This window comes from Bactrocera tryoni, chromosome 4 (genome assembly GCF_016617805.1).
Source record: "Bactrocera tryoni isolate S06 chromosome 4, CSIRO_BtryS06_freeze2, whole genome shotgun sequence".
Classification (NCBI taxonomy): Eukaryota; Metazoa; Arthropoda; class Insecta; order Diptera; family Tephritidae; genus Bactrocera; species Bactrocera tryoni.
In genome coordinates this window covers 45,805,429-45,825,205 of record NC_052502.1, presented here as the reverse complement: position 1 = coordinate 45,825,205, position 19,777 = coordinate 45,805,429, and the positions used below count along the sequence as shown (strand labels likewise).

At 34.0% G+C, this 19,777-nt stretch overlaps 1 protein-coding gene across 1 annotated transcript in view; it reads left to right on the top strand.

Moving 5' to 3' along the window:
• Positions 1-543: 543 nt before the first annotated feature.
• LOC120776175 (tumor necrosis factor receptor superfamily member wengen) overlaps positions 544-19,777 on the top strand; it is a 65,880-nt gene continuing 46,646 nt past the window's right edge. The window contains exon 1 of the mRNA XM_040106788.1: positions 544-846. The gene's annotated coding sequence lies outside the window, so the exon portion shown is untranslated. The remainder of the gene's footprint in view (positions 847-19,777) is intronic.

Below are 19,777 nucleotides of genomic sequence, written 5' to 3'. Positions count from 1 at the left end.
TGTTAGTTCCTGAATTGAAGGATGTAGATGTGGATGAGCTTTGGTACCAACAAGATGACGAAATATGCCATACAGCCACATACAGTTTTTGAAGGAAACTGGTTATTTATATGAAGTCTTTTACCTATGCAGATGAATCCGAAACAATTGACAGCTTGGAAGAGAGTATTCGGCGAGTTATTGCTAACGTAGTCTCAATTGTGGTTGAAAATCGGGCCTCTCGACTGGAAATAATTCGCGCCAGTAGCACTTGCACGAAATTATTTTTTTATCTCTATAATAAAGCGAAATTTCTGATCATAACATTAAATTATATTTATTCCTGAAAACCACATGTCTAAAAAACAACCTTTAATAAGGTATTATTGAATAATTCTCACACAAATACGCTTCTACCATCCAATTCAAATTATCCACGGACTACTGTAGACCTTAAGCAACATTTGTACGCCAACGCTGGTTGGCTCGTCTGGTGGTTGTTGCCTCTCGATACGAAGAGGATTATGCAGTTGCGAGCCAACAACACGATCCGATCTGACCGCTGTTTCGTTCGTTTCAGTTTAAACAGTGATTGCACGACGCGCAACGCGTCAGTCTCAACGCAAACTCGACGAAAATCGCAACTCATAATCGTAACGAACTAAGCGCGCTAGTCAATAACGCGTCGGCGGCGAATGTTCAAAGAAAATACAAAAAAATAGTAAAATAGAAAGAAACTTTTACTTAAGTTTTTTCTCTAAGTGAACGCACTAGACTTAAGCGAAGCAAACGTTGATTAAGCTAAATCTTTCAGATGTCTTGGAAGTGTATTTTTAATTTTGCCTTTAAGCAAATGTTTTAAATAACGTAAGTTGTTGGTGTTGGAAAATTAAGAGTATTAAAAAAAATTAATTATATAATATCAATTATTTAAAAAATATACAACTACTTTTCGGGTGCTAATTTGAGTCTGTGGTGTGCAGTATGTCTAATAAAACAAAAATGTAATATAAAAAAAATTTGGATTTTTTTTATTTCTTTTTGTTTTTAAATATGTATGTTGAAACAAAATTTTTTCCTGGAAAAAGTAAATCTTGAAAATATTTCTTTTCTGTTTGGAAACTCGAAAGTGGTAAAAATTCGTGTTTAGTGCGAACTGATTCTAAAAAGAATAACAAATACATATGTACATATATAACAATTGTAACATTTAAAAATACTTTTATAAAATAATGTTATTAAAAAATAATTCTATTTGACAAAATATTATAGTGAAGCTAAAAAGTGTTTATAAAACTAAAAAAAAATATTAAAGATATGTAAAAAAAGCAGTGAAAATATATTTGAGAAAATTTACAACAAAATTTTGGAAGAGGAATAACAGTGTTGAAGTGATTTCGAAACATTGCAAATCTTATAGGAACAAAAACACAAAACAAAAATTTTTCAAAACATACAAGCGAAAAAATATCAGAAAAGCAATAAAATCGAAAAAAAAAATATTAAATAATATATCCATTAAATATTAAAAATATTTTTTATCTTTTTCCGAGCAAAGAAATGACACCGAATTTGGTTGAACTTATTTCGTATGTATGTATGTATATAACTATTAATTTATAAGTTTCTAATTCTAATACATTTCAGAGAAAAAAAACCTTTTGTATTAAATAAAAAAAATAATATTAACATTAAATAAAAATTATTTTACATATTAAAAAAAATAAGACAAATATTTAAAAATATTCCGTTAATAACTAATTTTTTTATATATTATAGTTTACAAAAAAAAAAACAAAAAAACTATTTTTTATATTAAAAAAGTTATATTTCATTTTAAAGAAAAATAAGGGAACAAGAAATTTAAAAATATTACGTTAATATTTTTTTTATGAAATTTATTATTTTTAGAACTTTAAAAGCTTATAGTTTACAACTGTTATTTTTATTTTGAAAAATAAATGGTAATTAAGATTAAAATTGCAAAAAAAAGTTTGTCGTATTTCAAGATTAAAGAAAACAAAAACAAAAAAAATTAATAATAACAATTATTATATAAAATAACACAATTTTTTTTAATAATTTAATCATTTTTTATATATCAATTTTATTATAATTTAATTCATAATGTTAAAAAATATGATACGATTTGAAAAACCACTTATCGCTATTTTAAAATATTTAAATAAAAATAAAAAACAGTTTAAAAAATGTTTAACCTAAAATTAATGTTTTTAATATGGTATAATACACAACTTTTTGCAAATATAAAAAAAAATAATTAAAATACATCTAAATACCAGTAAAAAAACATATTTAAAATTTACATTAATATCTTTTAATACAAAAAAAAAAAATTTTGTAATAAAATAAAAGGAAAAAAAATTTTAATAAAAAAATTTAAATACCAAACCAAAAACATTTAAACTTAAAATTATTTTTTTTCATATAATTAAAAAAAAATTTCATAAAATTAAAAAAATTAACAAAATAAAAGTAAAATTAAATAATAAAAAAATTTAAATATTAGTTGAAAAATATTTTTACCCAAAATTTATGTGTTTTAATACAATAACAAATATTTGCAATAAAAATGTCATAAAATTAATATTTTTTTCTTAAAACTAAAAAAAATGTACAAGAGAAAAATAAAAATGAAATTACATATTTCTGAAAATTTACATATGTATATGGGTGTGCATATGCATGAATAAAAAAATTAATTAATAAAAATATTCAAATAAACTTAAAAACTAGTTAAATATTTTTTAACCTACATTTTATTTTTATATGGTATTATAAACAACTTTTGCTAATATAAAACAAATAAAATAAATTTAAATGCCAGCTAAAAAATTTAAACTTAAATTAATGTGTTTTAATACAATAAAAAATATTTGCAATAAAAAAATCATAAAATAAATTTTTTACAATACAATTGAAAAACATTAAGCAAAATAAAATGAAATATTTTTGTACACTGCACATATCATCACCTAACATGTAAAACAACGTAACATCAAAAAAAAACTAAAATAGCTGTCAGATGTAAAAACCAACATATAACCATTTTATAACCAAAACTAAAATTACGTTTCAAGATGAGTGGTTTTAATTATAAAGTTTTCCTTCGCCTGTAAAATTTTGAAAAGTGATGTTATGTTATTTTGCTTTTACGTGTACATTTTTAGTTCATTTATGAATAAAAAATATGGTTTAAATTAAAAAATAAAAAAAAACAAATAAATTATTACATAACACAAACACACACTTTTTCACAATTTAAATTGTTTACCCCAACTTTTTAAAAAAGCATGCCTCTCTGAAAAATTTATTTGAAGAAAAACTCTGTCATTATGATTAATCATTGCTCTGGTTTGCACTATAAAATCAAAATTTTGCAAACGCGCTGCCAAGCCAAACAAGCAGCGCTCGTCAAAAAGCGTATATTGCCGCCACAGACACAAAGGCCGCCCTTTCAGTGACAACGCGCAACAACAAAACTACATTTTTATTATTATAAACAGAATGCTAATAGTTAACTTTTTCGCCACAAGCGAGCGAATACGCAAGGAAAGCCTTGTGTGTATGTGTGAGTACATGTGTCTGCGTGTGTGTGGCTGTGTAGAAGAGTAACTTGTTTTTGTTTTACATTACATTGGATTTTGCAGAATAAAATGATTTATTTACGCGCTGATTTAAAACTGTTTCGGAAGCCGCCGCGGTTGACGCCGCTGCGGACGCGCCGAGACACACATAGCGAGCGCATGTTAATCGACCCAACTAGCAGTGTATAGTAATACCTCAGATATATTTTTGATGATGGTATTTCCACATACACTTCAGCACGCAGCAGCCGCTCGGGCAAATTGTCAAGCCGTCGCGCTCAAGTCTGACTCGGCATCCGAATCTGAAACTGAATCAGAGTCAGAGTCAGACCGGGCGTCAGTCAGTCAGTCAGACTAGGCGGCCGCGCGTTAAGCAAAGCGCAAGCAAACGGTCGCGCCACATCATGGCTGCCAATTATGCGATGCGATGACAATGGACGAGGCTGTCATTGTTCCAGCGCGTTGTGGCGCGTAATGAATTTATTTTTTTAAATATAATTTAGGGGCGATTTTGGGTACACAGATGCATGTATATACGTATGCATTTGTGTGTGTATTTGTTAAATATTCGTAAAATTGTAAAGTGTTTGCATCGCTGATATTTACGAATTTTCGGCTTGGGGTTATTTGTTTAAACGCGTTGAATAAGTTTGGGTTGTTTGCCGCGCGGTCAGCGGATGACCCGCCGCCTGTGACTTTCATTGGAACCAGCGCAGCACAGTGAAATGAAATGGAATGGAATTAAATTAAATCTAATAAAAACAAGTGAAAATATTCAACATTCATAATGCGCGCGCACACATACCAACTCACACACATATATACAAACCGCGGTAAATATATGAAATTTGAAAAAGCAATGCGCGCGTTTGTGCCGCGCGGCAGCCGCTTTAAATTAAACAACCTTAAATGTGTGTGTGTGTGCCACAGCGCTCAGTTCTAGAATCAGCGCGCCACACGTATGGAGCGCAGATTCGTTATTAAGTTTGCATATATGAAATGCGCGTGGTAGAAAGCACATAAATATGGTGTATGTAAGCGTTTTGTACGCGGCGGAAGCAGGGGCGCGCGCAACATACATATGTACGTATGGTAAATTTGTATATAAATTTCTTCACATATTAGGGTTCGCGCGGCTCAGCGCGTTTAAACAGTGAATGCCACTGTTGCGCTTGCTGTCATGACGACGTACGCGCCGCATAACAAAAATAACAACAAGCGCAGTAACATAACGAAAGGCTTTAGCTGCCAAGCGCGACTCCAACGCGGCACAGCAAACGCAACGCGTTGCAAGTATAGCTATAGCTGCTTATTAATAGCTTACCGATGCACATGTTTGTTGTTGTTATTTTTGTTATTTCGAACTCATTAAGGCACACATTATTAGCGCTAATGTGTTGTTGTAGAAGACTTCATAACATAAACGCTCCGCTGAAGAAATATGATTGAAATACATCCATCAAGCGGCTGCCGAGTTGAAAGCTGTCTTAAGCGGCGCGCACATAGGAATCTATCTCTACATACATACATGCAATAAGATTTGTAGCAGTATATGTGATTTTACACATGCGTGCAGCATATGTGGCACAGTGCGCGCAGGGAAAGTGTTTACGGATACGTTAACTCAGCATCAGCATTTATACACACTATGCATTTTTATGTATATGTATATGTAAGTTATGTATGTGTGTAACTTAGGGTGGGTCAAAAAAACAGTAATAAAAGTCATAACCGAATAACAAAATAACAATTTCAAATATTTTTAATACAATACTTCCAATAATGCTATATAAAATGACATTTTAATTAAATTAATTAATTAATTGAATTAATTTAATTTAAAAAAAATTAATCAAAAAAATTAACTTAATTAAAAGATCGGAAAAAACTAAATTAAACAAAGTTAATTAAATTAAAAAAAATTGATTAAATTAAACAAAAATTAATTTATTTAAAAAAACTTAATTTAATTTATAAAATTTATTTAAAAGTCATGTCAAATTACTTTTAAATTAAAATAACAATTAAATTAAATAAAATTAATTAAATTCAAAAAATTAATTAAATTTAAAAAAAATTAATTTAATTAAAACATTAATTGAAAAGTAAAATTAATTTACATTTATAAAATTTATTTAAAAGTCATGTCAAATTACTTTTAAATTAAAATAACAATTAAATTAAACAAAATTAATTAAATTCAAAAAATTAATTAAATTTAAAAAAAATTAATTTAATTAAAACATTAATTGAAAAGTAATTTTATATAACATGATTGGAAGTAATAAACATTTTTGAAATTTTTATTATGTTATAAAATTAATGACTTTTATTTTTTTAATAAACAATTTCTATGTACATATGTATATAAGGAAAATCCACAAAAGTCTTAAAAATAAGATATTTTATGATTTCCAGGCATAATTTTTTAAAATAATGCAAAAAATTTCAGAAACTATCTTTTACGTCTTAAGGTTGGACTTCGTCCTCGAAAAACTTTTGAGCGCGTCGACTTAACAAAAAATCATATTGCGTCTTTTTTATAGTTCGTTGAATAAGAATAAGTTTTTAATTTCACTTTACAATAATTTATTTAAATGCTTTACAAAATAAGAAAATATTTCTTCGCTATTTATTTGGAATATCATAATCACATCGCGCGGAATCTTAAAATTAATAGATGTCTTCGATTCGCCATTGAGGACATGCTTTCGCATGATTGCAATACAAGTGCTGCTCGTTTCTTGAGCGTTGGAGAGTAGCGAATCGAACAAACTATACCAGGTGTTAAAACTATACCAGATGTTTGTTCGATTCGCTACTCTCCAACATTTGGCGACTCGAAGGAAGCTATTATAAGTACGAGCTCAAACTGTAACACAATTTTGTTCGTCATTTAGGACGATATTTTCAGGCTATCTAAGAAAAAATTTTAAAATTTGTTTTGACCCACCCTAATGTAGCTGTGTACGCATATTTGTTCTGAAACCAAAATAATTGCAGATTATTTTCGTTTGACTTTAACTTTACTCCCGATTTGATTGACGTTGTAGCAAATGACACTGATAGCTTGCGTCTTCGCGTCACCGAAAAAACACGCACACATGCTTATATAGTCACATACATAGACACAAATGACTGTGTGTGTGTGCGCGCTGTTGAGCGATCGCATCGATCGTCGCCGATCATTCAAGGTTTGGCTAGTGAAGCATTACTTCCTAGTGAAGATACAGCAGAGTCTGTGATATACCTTCATACATACGCACATGCATGTGTATGTACATATGTATATATTCTTGTACATGTGTCAACATTTATGTTCGCATACACATGTACTTTGTCGCTTTATTTATGTATATACACACATACACACGCATGCCATGCCTGTTTGTGTCTTTTGAAATGTTTTTATGTCCACCCACCCCTTTTTGGAAACCGAAAAATGACATTAATATTGACAAGTGTAGCAAGTGTGAAAATATACGACGTTTCGCTGGCGGAAAATGAGCATGGAAATTTTTTCAGTTATATATTTGTATGCAATGTGTGAATGTAAATAAATAATGCACAAGGAGAGCCAAAAAATTTTCAAATTTGTATTCTCCAAAAATATTTAAAAAAGCAAACGTTTTCAAATTATTATGTATGAATGCTGCCGATTTGATCTGAACAAATTTTCCCGTCAGCAATTAATATGTGGCCATTCATAGCTCTGACGAAGAATTTTGAATATTTCCAACAAAACCTGCATTTTTCAATTAAACTTGTATAATATCTCTCTATACTATATTTTTTTTTTATCACGACAGTCTAAAAAAATTATACTAGTTTCATATTCTAATCGCTTCCCTCAAAGGATTGGCTAATTGTAGACATCTTGTATTACATTCTTCAGTCAAATTTTTAAAAATCTTCAAATATGCAATGATTTTTAAATTTTTCTGATCACTCTTAGAGACATGGTCTAACCTCAATCGGTTTGGAGCATTGAAAAACTGTTGCGCTTCTACACTTAGTGAATAAATCCTATTTCAGTTATTATAACTATGCATATATAATAATAAGTTGTCATTTGAGTCATTCACAGTGATTAAACTTGGTTAAATTGGTCTAAAATGTGTAAAATAAAACTTGCTAGCATCGAAGTTAGCGGTTATACCACTTTAATGAGTTATCAGTATATTCTCTTCTTTATTTGCTTTTACCCGTAAATTTGTTTGAGAGTAGCACAAAAAGATATCATGCAAAGAAATTAATATGAATGCAACATTTAAGAAAGTATGCCGATGTCTCATTAGAGTGTTATAACCGCTTACTATTCTAATCCGTTCGATATACAAGTTTATACCAGTTGTTTTTCGATTCGCCTCTTCTAAAGAATTGTCTGGTATAAAAAATAATTATTATGAAATGGTATTTTAGCCTTGTTCCGCAAGTGAGAAAAAATATTGTTATTGGAATTAATACCGAAACGATCTGATCTCAGTATGTTCATTACTGTTTATCTATCTGACTGTCGTTTGCTGAGTAGCTTTGAAAAATCTGAATGGAATTCGATACTCAGGCTTAAATAAAATTTGGTTAAATTTCTTTAGATATCCTTCAGAATGCAATTATTCTTTCTTGGATTTTTGGCGAAATATTGTATATATATTTTTATATACTTAATACTTTCATACAAATAATTGTAGGCCCTTTTTATACCCTGAACAGGGTATATTAAGTTTGTCACGAAGTTTGTAACACCCAGAAGAAAGCGTCGGAGACCCTATAAAGTATACAATCGTATATAAATAATCAGTATGTTGGGCTGAGTCGATTTAACCATATCCGTCTGTCTGTCTGTCTGTCTGTCTGTATATATACGAACTAGTCCCTCAGTTTTTAAGATATCGTTTTGAAATTTTGCAAACGTCATTTTCTTTTCAAGAAGCTGCTCATTTGTCGGACCTGCCGATATCGGATCACTATAACATATAGCTGCCGAACAAACTGAACGGTCGGAAAAAAGTTCTTGTATGGAAAACTTTGGCATTTGACATGGATTACTGCTTAAGATAATAATATAATCTCCGAAAAAATTGTTCAGATCGGTTAACTATAACATATAGCTTCCATACAAACTGAACACATAGTTACTAAAAGAAATGCACCTGTGAAGGGTATATAAGCTTTGGTGGAGCCGAAGTTAACGTTTTTTCTTGTTAATCATTAATTAGGAGATTGGATTAAAGAAAAAATAATTTTTTTTTATTCCAAAGTGCTCAAAAAATTTTAAAATTAGAAAAAATTTAGTTTTATAAAAGTGGGAAGAAGCCGTTGGAGGAGAGCGGCAGTGAGCTTTTTCACGGCTGGGTCAAAGCTTGGGAGGAAGGTTGGTGGACGTGTCTACTATCAGGAGCTCTCTATCAACTTCAGTTTTAGACTTCATGACTGTTGCAGTGTTTTCCAGGCCGAGGTTGCAGCCATTAAGTTGGCAGTATATTTACTGCTCCGGAGTGTAGCCTCCTTCAGAGAAGTGACCATTCACTTAGATAGCAGAGCCTCGATACTATCCTTGAACTCCATAGCTGTGCGTTCAGGGTTGATCGAGGAGGCCTAACCTCGCTATTAATAACATCGTGTGCCTTGTGATAAATGCTCTCGTATTCTCTTGTCTTTTATTACTAGATAGCTGGGCTTCGCGGAAACTTGGCCAGTGCTACATAGTGATCATTTTGACCGCAGTAAGGCTAGCCTCTCCCTAGTTGTGGGGCTTTTAACATTGCCCTATTGGCATCCATGCTGTGAGGTCGGGAATCTTACCAGACGCCATCCAAAAATCGACTTTTTTATTTTCCTATTAAATTCTACAACACCTTTAGAATATTTTTTCAAATAGATCCGAGTAATAGTTTCGGAGATACAGCTTTGAGAACTTGTGCGCTCAAGGCTAGCTAGGCTAAGTGCGTCGTTTATCTCGAAACTGTGTTTTTGAATCCGGTTAGCAAAATTTCCCGGGAACTACTCAGCCGAACTTTATGAAATTTTACACAAGTCTTTGAGTTACAATTCTTAAAGACCTGGACGAAGGATTTTTTTTCGATTTTTCGAAGTTTTCACTGAAACCTTCATTTTTTGTAAAAATGACTGCCAAAAATCCAATTTTCAGTTTTTTTCCTTCGTTCAAGTTCTAAGTTAAGATTTTAACTAAAACACGTATTTTTTCACTTTAGATAATTCTGTAAGGAATTATCCTGCCAACTCGGGTGCATCTTTTATCCGAGGGGTCCGAGTTAAAAAAATTTGTTTTACAAAAATTTCAGAATTTCTTTGTTAATAGTGTTTGTTCGTAACAATAAAAAATTCTAATAAAATATTTGATTGTTTATATGACAAAAATTTTTTTTAAAAAATGCTGTTTTTTACCAGAGGAAATCAAAAATTTTGTTTTTTGACAATATACCGGCTGCCTAAAATTATAATAAGTGTTTTTTTTTGGTGAAATAATTTGCACTTTAAAGTGGCTTAAAAGTAGTTAAACAAAAATCTGATTTCTTTGAACATTATCTGACAAATATATCACTAATATTATATCTAAGAAGGTCATATGAAATTTTCTCCAGCCATTTCAAAGAAATGTTTAGCTGAAAACCGCAAATTTTAGTAGTTGTTTCAGGTGTCTAATATGAACTATTAAGACTACTGACACTTAAACTTATAAACTTTCATATTTACCACTAACGTAACTTACGAAGAAGCAGCTAAAGAGCATATAAAAAATTTCAAACTATAATTTAATTGACTTTCAACCCGTCTTTAACGGCTCTGTCTCGTAAGATCGTCGATTTTTATTATTATGTCTATTCATCTTAATGGACGCTAAGAATAATCACAGCAGCTTATGCAGCAATTATGGCACGAGTTCCACATAGAACATGCGACATAAATAAAATAAATATAATCGTACATATTCTGCACGCATACAGAGGCGCAGGCAAAATAGACATCATTTAATGTCACATCCACTGAATGCTGATTACTGACAACCGACTGCGCACAGCACTGCCACGACACATACACACACACAAATACAAATGAAGAAAGCCCCAGCCCACAGCACTCACACCCGGTCGCCTGGGCTAATCGTGGCGCATTGCCGCGTTTTATTGCAATTGCATTGCTTTAATGAATGAATGGGCAGCAACTGCAACAAAAAAAACACTCGCAACAACAACAATCACATTAAAGAAGCGCATTTATTTTTTACAAAAAGCTACAAACTAATTGTTATGGCTGCAGTTGCAACTGCTGTTGTTGTCTATTTCATTTTTGTTGTTGTAGATGTTTTTATTGTTGTTTTGGGCAATAATAATTAAAGCAAAAAATGCAAATACTACAAATTCTTTGCGTATCACAACAATTGCTGTTATTGTCTACGTTTATAATAAGAAATGCGCACACATACATTTATACATATGCATGTGCTTATGTACATATGTATGTGTGTGTAAGCAAAATACTAAAAAAATAAGCTGCAATGACAATAGACGACGGTCGCCACTAATAAATATGTAATAATGTTGCTTTTGTTGCTGCTATTGTAACAATGTACGCAGTTTTTTGCGCAAAATGGGCAACTATAGCAAGAGCAACAACAAATATACCAGCAGTGGCAACACCAACACTTTTATTGGCATCTCTGTGCCGCTTTTATAATAATTTTATGCCGTCTGTTTATGTTTGGTCGTTTAGCGTGGAAAAAGTGCGCTTTTATTGCCAACAATGCATTGCCGCTACTTGCAACGCATTTACACACACGCATACAAACACGCAAGCAAATATACATAGATAAACGCATGTGAAACAGCATATTTCTCGCGCAGAACTTTATAGTTTGCTTTGTATGTCCAGCAACTTTAGTGCCCATAACTGTGCTTTGAGTTGCTGGGTGGCAAAATATTGGGCGAACGCATCAAAAGCTTCAGCAACTGGCACAAGCATTAATTTGATGCTTTCAAATCTCAAATTGTATCAGATAATATTTGATATTTCGTGAGTCATCTAAATGAGATGCTGGAGCATGCCCACTCTTCTCTAAAATTGAATTATGGGGTTACGTACTTATATTTATTTGCAAGTCAAAAAACGCCTTTTCTGTGCCCATTATTGACGAAATATTTTATATAATACATAAGTAATAATAATTCAAATTTACAGAATTTATTGTACTTACAAATTCGGTGATTCATTTAGAAATTTATAATAGAATTTATTGCCTTGATCGCATAGCGTTACTCCTGGAGGACTTCCGAACAAAGTTGCCTGGCGCTGAGGAAGTTTTTTCAGCTAAAAACAAAAACAAAAACACAAACTTATCACTTAAGATGAAAACCGGTTATGATCAATTAAGGGGGGGTAAGGTTTGTTTCGTCGAAAAAATACCTTTTTTCGTGAATTTAAAAAAAAAAAAAATTATTGCTGTAGGTTTATTTTACTTATTATTTTATGAAAGTACAACATTTGAAGGATACTTAAAAAGTAGTTTTATCGAAAAATAGCGAGGAATAACGGATTTATAGGCGATCTCTGCAGGCACCTCGAAAAAAAGTTTTTGTGCGGTGACCAGCCTACAGCATCACTGGATCATCTGAAACCAAAAAATCAAAATGCTTTCTTTAGTTTATTAGTTTATCTTTCAATTGACGTCGAGTTTTTTTTAATTTTTCAATTTTTGGTACCATTTTCAAGCCAAAATGACGATTTTAGACGAAAAAATCGACTTATTTGTTATTGTAAAATTCTTAGAAATTAAAATTTTTGGAAAAACTCGACGTCATTCGAGAGCTATATATATGTAGAATATTTGTACAAAATTTCAAAACGATCAATTCAGTAGTTTTTTCTGTAGGCTGGTCACCGACTTTAAAAATGACATATTTGGGAAAATCGATTCAAAGTATTGTACACTCAGCGCAGGTAGCTGGAAGGCGCGCAAACCTAAGTTAGAGGTACCGTTATTCAACCTGCTGTAACCTCGTTAGTTTTTCTCCGAATGACCTAAAACTTTAACACAATGTTCTTGAGATGTTGATGGTTCAGAAAAAAAAAATAAAAAAAAATGGGGAAAAAAAGTTGTCAAACCTTACCCCCCCATTAAAAAAGTCGTATTTAGTGAAAAAATTTATTCTTCACACCTTTTTAAAAAAACCGAAATTCTTCTTCTTTATTTGCGTAGACACCAATTACGCAGTTTTAGCCGTCGAAAATCGACACTATTCGAGGGAAAATTTCAAATCGATCGATTTGGCCGTTTCGAAGAAATTTTACTCACCGAAAGAGAGCGTTTTTGGACCCGATTACACTATGATAAATTTTTTTCACAAATACGCTCATATTTCTGAAACATTTCGTTGGAACAACTTGAAATTTCTGGAGAATATTTTCAAAAATACTTATCTCGTTAATTTATTTCAGCTTTTTCAACTGGGTATACTTATGTACATATAGTTGGTATATGTATGTATGGATAAGTAATTTGAACTACAATTTTTCACACAAAAATCCTCTTTATACTTTACATATATACTATTTTCGTCGACTGCTACTAGAGAAGATATTAGATTTTCGTTCTCAATATATTATTAGTATTCAGTATCACCAAGATAATCCTGCAACTACAACTGTTTCTTCAGTAAAAAGTTCTACCCACTTGCAGCCCGATTTAAATATATTACATTTATGGAGAGAAGGCTCCGTAGAGATGAAAGCTTTATCAAAATATATGGTAATAATCCAGCTGAGTAATTATAAACTGACCGCTTAGGTTTCGAGGCTAAAAATTCCGCCCGATACACAGCTTGAAATTAAATAATAATTGCTTTCCAATAGTGATCACTTTCCGAGCATATTATGATTAGCAAATAATATTTGATGACGCGGGTTCCAGTCTGCACCCATTAGTACAGTCTTGTGTTTTTACGTGAGTACCTGCCGAATACAGCCTTACCCCAAATTGCTTAAAAAAAACATAGATCAAAACATTTCGTTGATCAGCACCCCAAATAATACTTGCCTTTTACGAGTATTATTTGGTTCCAATTTGTCAGGTGGACGGAACATCTTTTCCACTTTGGTCGGTTTCGAGTCCTAAAACGTCTGCCATGCTGTGCGTCCGGCAGCCGGCCGCAGTGCGACTCCACACTGAACAGAATTTCAATTCTACCTGCCACCACGAATCTCCCCATCGGTCAAACCAAATGGGAACAGATTAGAGCGAGCTTCAAGCGTTAACTACTCCCAGTGGTACCAGATTCAAGTCTCCGGTCAGACCTTGCAGCTTTTGCTACTACCAATTGTGCTTGAACTTCAAACGACTTTCCATTAGAAGGAATTTCATTCCAGGTCTATAAAATCAGTACAAGCTGAGTATTAAAGCACTATTTCAGACAAGTTAAGATGAAATTTCGAGTCTAGCCAAACAACAGACATAGTTCATAGTGGATTTTAGTCGCCTGTTACGACAGGCATACCTTCCCGCAGACAAATTCTACCCCCAACCCGCTGGGGGACCATTAGTATAGAGTCTTAACACATTACAATAGTAATTGGTCTACTATCTATCCTAATTAACCGCCTTATCAAGGCTCTAATGGGGAGAATTTTTTACGTCGACTTGGTAGCCACGCTTTATCTTACATGATGGATTACAAAGAATAAAAAAAGGCTACTTCTTCCTAGTCAATGGTTCACATACTTGTTGAACTTTCAATATTAAATATAAGCTCTAAAGTCTTTAAGAAAAAATCCAGCGTTCAAGCTCCAGCTCTCAAAAAAGCTGCGAAAGATCACATATACGGCATTCTAAACACCTCGGTGTCTGATTTCTCAAGAGTGCTGTAAAGTAATAAGTCATAAATTTAATTAAGTTAAAGAGAAGCTTGGATAAAAAACTCTTGGAAGCGATATGTGAAAGCACAGATTTAATTAATTTCAAGAAAAGCTTCAAATGTGATAGAAAGCTCGTGAAAGTGATATGTGAAAGCTAATGTACGATCCAGAGCTATGGAGCTTTTTCATGATTTTTACGCGCTGTTACTTAACCGACTTGGACAATGACAGTACCATAAATAATGAGGTGATCAGAAAGCAAGTGAGAAACAGCTAAATCAGCATATCCACCTCTCTCTACAAAGTGATTTAGTTTTGATACAAGACTAGTTTTACTTAAAGTTATCTATTGATACTGACACTTTGTAGCTTCTTTTAAAGCTCACCTCTACTTTTCCTGCCTCGAAGTCCACTCTAATCTCTACAAATCATTGTTAAGTGCGCCCCTTATCTACTCACCTAAATAGAGCTTGACTCGGCGCTCTTCTAGCCTTTCGTTTGAGTGCTGATTGAAATTTATTACCGTTGCGCGCAATCAGTACGAACTTACCAACACTCTTTCAACGCCAATGCGCGGCAGACGTGAAAGCTTCTGGTAGCCGCTTGCCATTACAGCTGTCGACAGCAATTTGGGTCACGCGATATCGCAGCCACAAACTGTCGCTTAGCAATTAGAACAGCAGCAAAATGCACAAAAAGCCACGCTGAAAGACAATGTAATGGAAAAGCGTGATCGATATAGCGATCAACTTACATATACATACACACATGCACACATACATATGTATAAATAGACGTTTAATGAAAACCTTCTAAACTGTGGCAGCAAATGTATTTGTATGTGTATGTGTGCGCTCGTATAACGGCAATTGAATGGCTTTTATTTGGCGGCGACTTTGATGCTAATTGAGGACGATGGAATAAGTGCACGATCGTGCGGCAAATGGGGTGAAAGGTGGGCGGTCACGCGGTCCGCAGATAACAGATGCAACAACTGCGCTGTTCATCAAACTGGGCGCTGCGTTGAGCTAGATTGCTTTCCAAAGCTGCGGCTATGCATGAGTTATCAGCTAAGTATGTAAGTATGTATGCATGTATGTGTGGCGCACTTACGAGTTGGCATTGCCACATAGCAGCCGCAACTGTTGTCAAAGTAATGCACTGGTTGACAGCAGCTGTTTTCTACTGCAAATCTAGCGTGTCGAAATTTGGCAACTGAGGCAGCTACGCTTATGTAAGTAAAAAAAAAACAAAAAAAACAAAAAAACAGGACTGCCTTCAGTGTTCCCTATCGCTGTGCTAAAAGCCAAAATTGAAGGCAATGCCGTGTGAGCCCTTTGGCGAGTAAAAATAGTCCGCTGCGCTCATTTGCAGGCAACTTGCTTGCAATTGCAGTTTCTCTGCGCGTTACTGCGCGCTACTGGCAAGCATACACACTTTTATGCACATACAAGTGCATAAATACAAGCAACTACGTTTGTGGCAAGCATATGTGGCATGCAACGAAGGACGTAGAAACATTGCAGTTGCGCTATTTACGGCGACTTGACTTACTGCTTCTTTCTCTACACATATCTTTATACATATGCACCATCTACATATATGTATTTAGTTAAGTATGTAATGCAGAATCTGGCAGTTGGATATGTATACAAAAACAAAAATAGCGCACATGTCCCAGATGTTGATTATTTTCATTGTAAAACAGATTTGTAAACAAAAACTTAAATGCTCGTCTAAGCAAACATGTGCAGTTACAAACACACACACACACACACAGGCGCACACACAAATCAGGAAGCAGTAAAAAAGCAGCGAAAAGACGTTGGATAGAACACTTTTATAAACATTAATGAAAATCACTTTTATTTCACGTTTTCTCATTTCACATGCTTTTTTATTTGCTTGAATTTCGACTCGAGCGCAATGCCTATGCGCGATCTCAATGTTTTCGTACGTACTACATAAGAGTGCCTACATTTACACATACATATATGATAGTACCCTACAGGAAAATACACTGTTCGGTAGTAATTTTGCGCTGATAATAATGTAGAATTCGCGCTCGCCTGCTTTAAGTTTCTTTCATTCTCTGCAGATCTTTTTTAGCACTGCATCATTTTACGATTTATTGCCGTCTTCCACTCCTTTTCGCTATATTGGCGTACTACTACTTGTCAGGTTAAGTAGTAGTTAAAAATTGTGCTAAGTTGCCTTGCTAGAAATCAGGATTAGTTCTTGATTAAGTATTTTTCCATAAGAACGCCCGCTGTAACCGTCTTTAACATGTGAAGCAGACGCTACAATCTCCCTCCGAGAAGCATTGTGTTTTGCAGATTTTTTTAGCTTTCGTACTCATCTGCACTACCATTAGCTTAGCTACCGGCGGCATCGCTCTCAGGAGTCTCTTATCGAGACAAGCTAACAATTCTCGGTTTTTTGGCTCCAATAGAAGTTAAAGGAAATACTTAGAATACATATACCAAAAAGTTTTTTCATTATGATAATTTGTCTAAGAGAACGATCTTTCATTAAAAATTGTAACATAATTTGTAAAATCTACGCTTTCATTTGGTATAACATTTAGTACTACTTTAGAAAATGGTTTTGTAGCCCTTATTCCCTTAGCAGAAAACTTTATATGTGGTTCACAAACCAGCAAAGAAAAGCTTCAGATGAAGGAAAATGTCTACTGGTGCACGATAAAATTGTCTGCACTTCACCAAGTGAAGCCTTTTCTGGTAGGATACAACTTGTAATGGTTCTCAGCTTCACAAGACACAAATTGAAATCCTTTGGTGAAGTGAAGCCTTTTCTGGGAGAATTCATCCTGCAAAGGTTCTCAGCCTCCCAGGAGACAAATTGAAATCATTTGAAGCGCTGTATAACAGCCACTGCAGACTTAGATTTCATATGCAAAAAAAAAAGGACTTTTGGCTCCAAACCACGTTATAAGGAACTGGAAGATCATAAGTTATTGTTGCAGAGACGATGGTACTACTATAAACATAAGGTCGGAGTGTGCATCTCTTTTTGTATCGATCTAGCTGATAATTGTGTGAAGAGTTTTGTCCAAATCAATATGCCTTAATATTTGTCGGCTATATTAAGGCATATTGATTTGGATAAAACTCTCCACACAATTATCAGCTTTAACAATTTCTTCTTCTAAAATGAACAAACTAACATACAAAAAATCGTTGTTAGAAATCTATTCTCTCTTTAAAAATAAAAATTGGTATGTATTTTGAGCTTGTTCTACAGTATTTTTGAAAGAGTCTTAATATACAAATTCAGAATTCATTACAAAAGAATCCACAAATTTCTCGCATAACTTTAAACATATGTATCTATTTGGATATAACTGACTTTAAAAAATATGTACAATATTATCTAGAATCTGTTGTTTTGAAGTTTCCGGTTCCATGCCGCAAAACCGGCAGTTTGTGCAAGAGAATATGCCCATGTTGGATAACTGTTTCTTGAGCCTCCAGAGCACGACAAGGTGAGGGAATTTGTCTTGGGGGATGTTGATTATATCTCAAAACTTTGCTAGGTTGTAACCTCCTAATAATAACTTGGCGTGGCATATTCCTATTGCCTGCTGCCAGTGCCGTTCTCTCCCAACTCTCTCCTCCGTGCGGAGCAACGCCGCAGAGCGGGCTAGTTCGTCGGCCAGCGCATTGCCGGCCACCCCTTTATGCCCTGGCACACAGATCAGGTGTACACGGTTGCAAACTGATAGGCGGTTCAGCCTTCCTATGCACTCCTCCACTAAAGCTATTTGATTTCATAAGCTGAGATCGTTTTTAGTGCCGCTCTACTATCGCTGAGTATATCGGTATAGCGTTACGCTGGCTACGATAGTTGTGTTAGAGATTGATTTCTACACAATGACTTATAGCAAAGACTTCTGCTTGAAAAATGGTTGGAAAACATCCCATTGCGAAGGATGTTGAAAGGCTGCGTTGTCTTCGATGCCTAAGCAACCGCTAAATAAGTGATAATAGGCCTTACGATCATGGTATACAGATAATACCTGGCTTGCAGCCCCAGAATCTACCGGCTTAGGGTCTGCATATCATAACTGCTTTGTTGGCACTGGACAGTATTAATTCCATATGCCTATTGCATCGTTAGGTTGAGTCTAATGTGAGACCTAGGAATTTGACTCTGTAGACACCTCCAACTCCCTGCCACAAAGTGTTAGGGGCCTCAAGCGCGGAGTAGAACTTCGCTTTGTAAAAGGGACGACGGTTGTTTTTGACGGATTGATATTTAACCCTACCGTATTAAACCATCACTTTGCTATACTTCAGCCTCTTTGGGCTATGTTACAGAGAGTATTCTCAAATTTACCTCGTGCCATTATGACAACGTCATCTGCGTACCCGTGGTACTGAATCTCATTGTTTATGAACAACTCAAGGAGCTCATCTACTACTAGGCCCCATAGTAGGGGGATATAAAACTCCACTCTGCGAACCAGGACAAACCATTCTCTTCTAAGCTGGGCAAATCGTAAGCAGCTTCTTACTAAATAGGTACTTTATAATCGACTTGACTATTGTACTTCCAACTGGGACATATTTTATAATCATATGCATATGTATATATGTGTGTGATAGCTGTGCTATTGTGCAAGCGCCTCATCTGAGCTGCTGTAACTTTTTGCAGCAGCCACACGAATATCATGTGCACACAGACATACATATATATTTGTGTGGTTATTTGCACATATACATACATATATGTATGATATTTATGTAGACATCTCCAAGAAAACGTTTTTTCCTATCGCCATTCAGTTGCAGTGCATTTGTTGTTGTACAGTTCATCAAATTGTGCCTCAGTTTGATTGGCAAAGACGTCAGTGGCGTGAGGCTAACTTTTTTTTGCTTTATTTTATATTTGCACTGTTTCTGTTGTTGTTTGCATTTGTTTCTGTTGTTATTATTTTTGCTTTGGCAACAAGCAGTAAATTGCTGTCACTGTCAACTGTTTGCTCTTCTTCAGCAACTTGACGGCTTGACTACAAACAGATGTATAGACACAAATACACTTGTATCTATGTATGTATGCTTGGTAGTGCATGTGTGTGTCAGCCTGTTTGACTACATGACTGAGTGACTGGCTGCTTGAATGCTGATTTTATTTTGCTAAAGTGCGCTAACGCGAACTTGGTAGGCCTGCAAGTGCCTATTTGTAGTTATTACGCGCAACATAAAATGTTTATGCAAACATTAATAGACAACGCATCTAAGAATGTATAATGGCAAGCATGCATTTAGGAATGGTATACATGTATGTATGTATGTGTG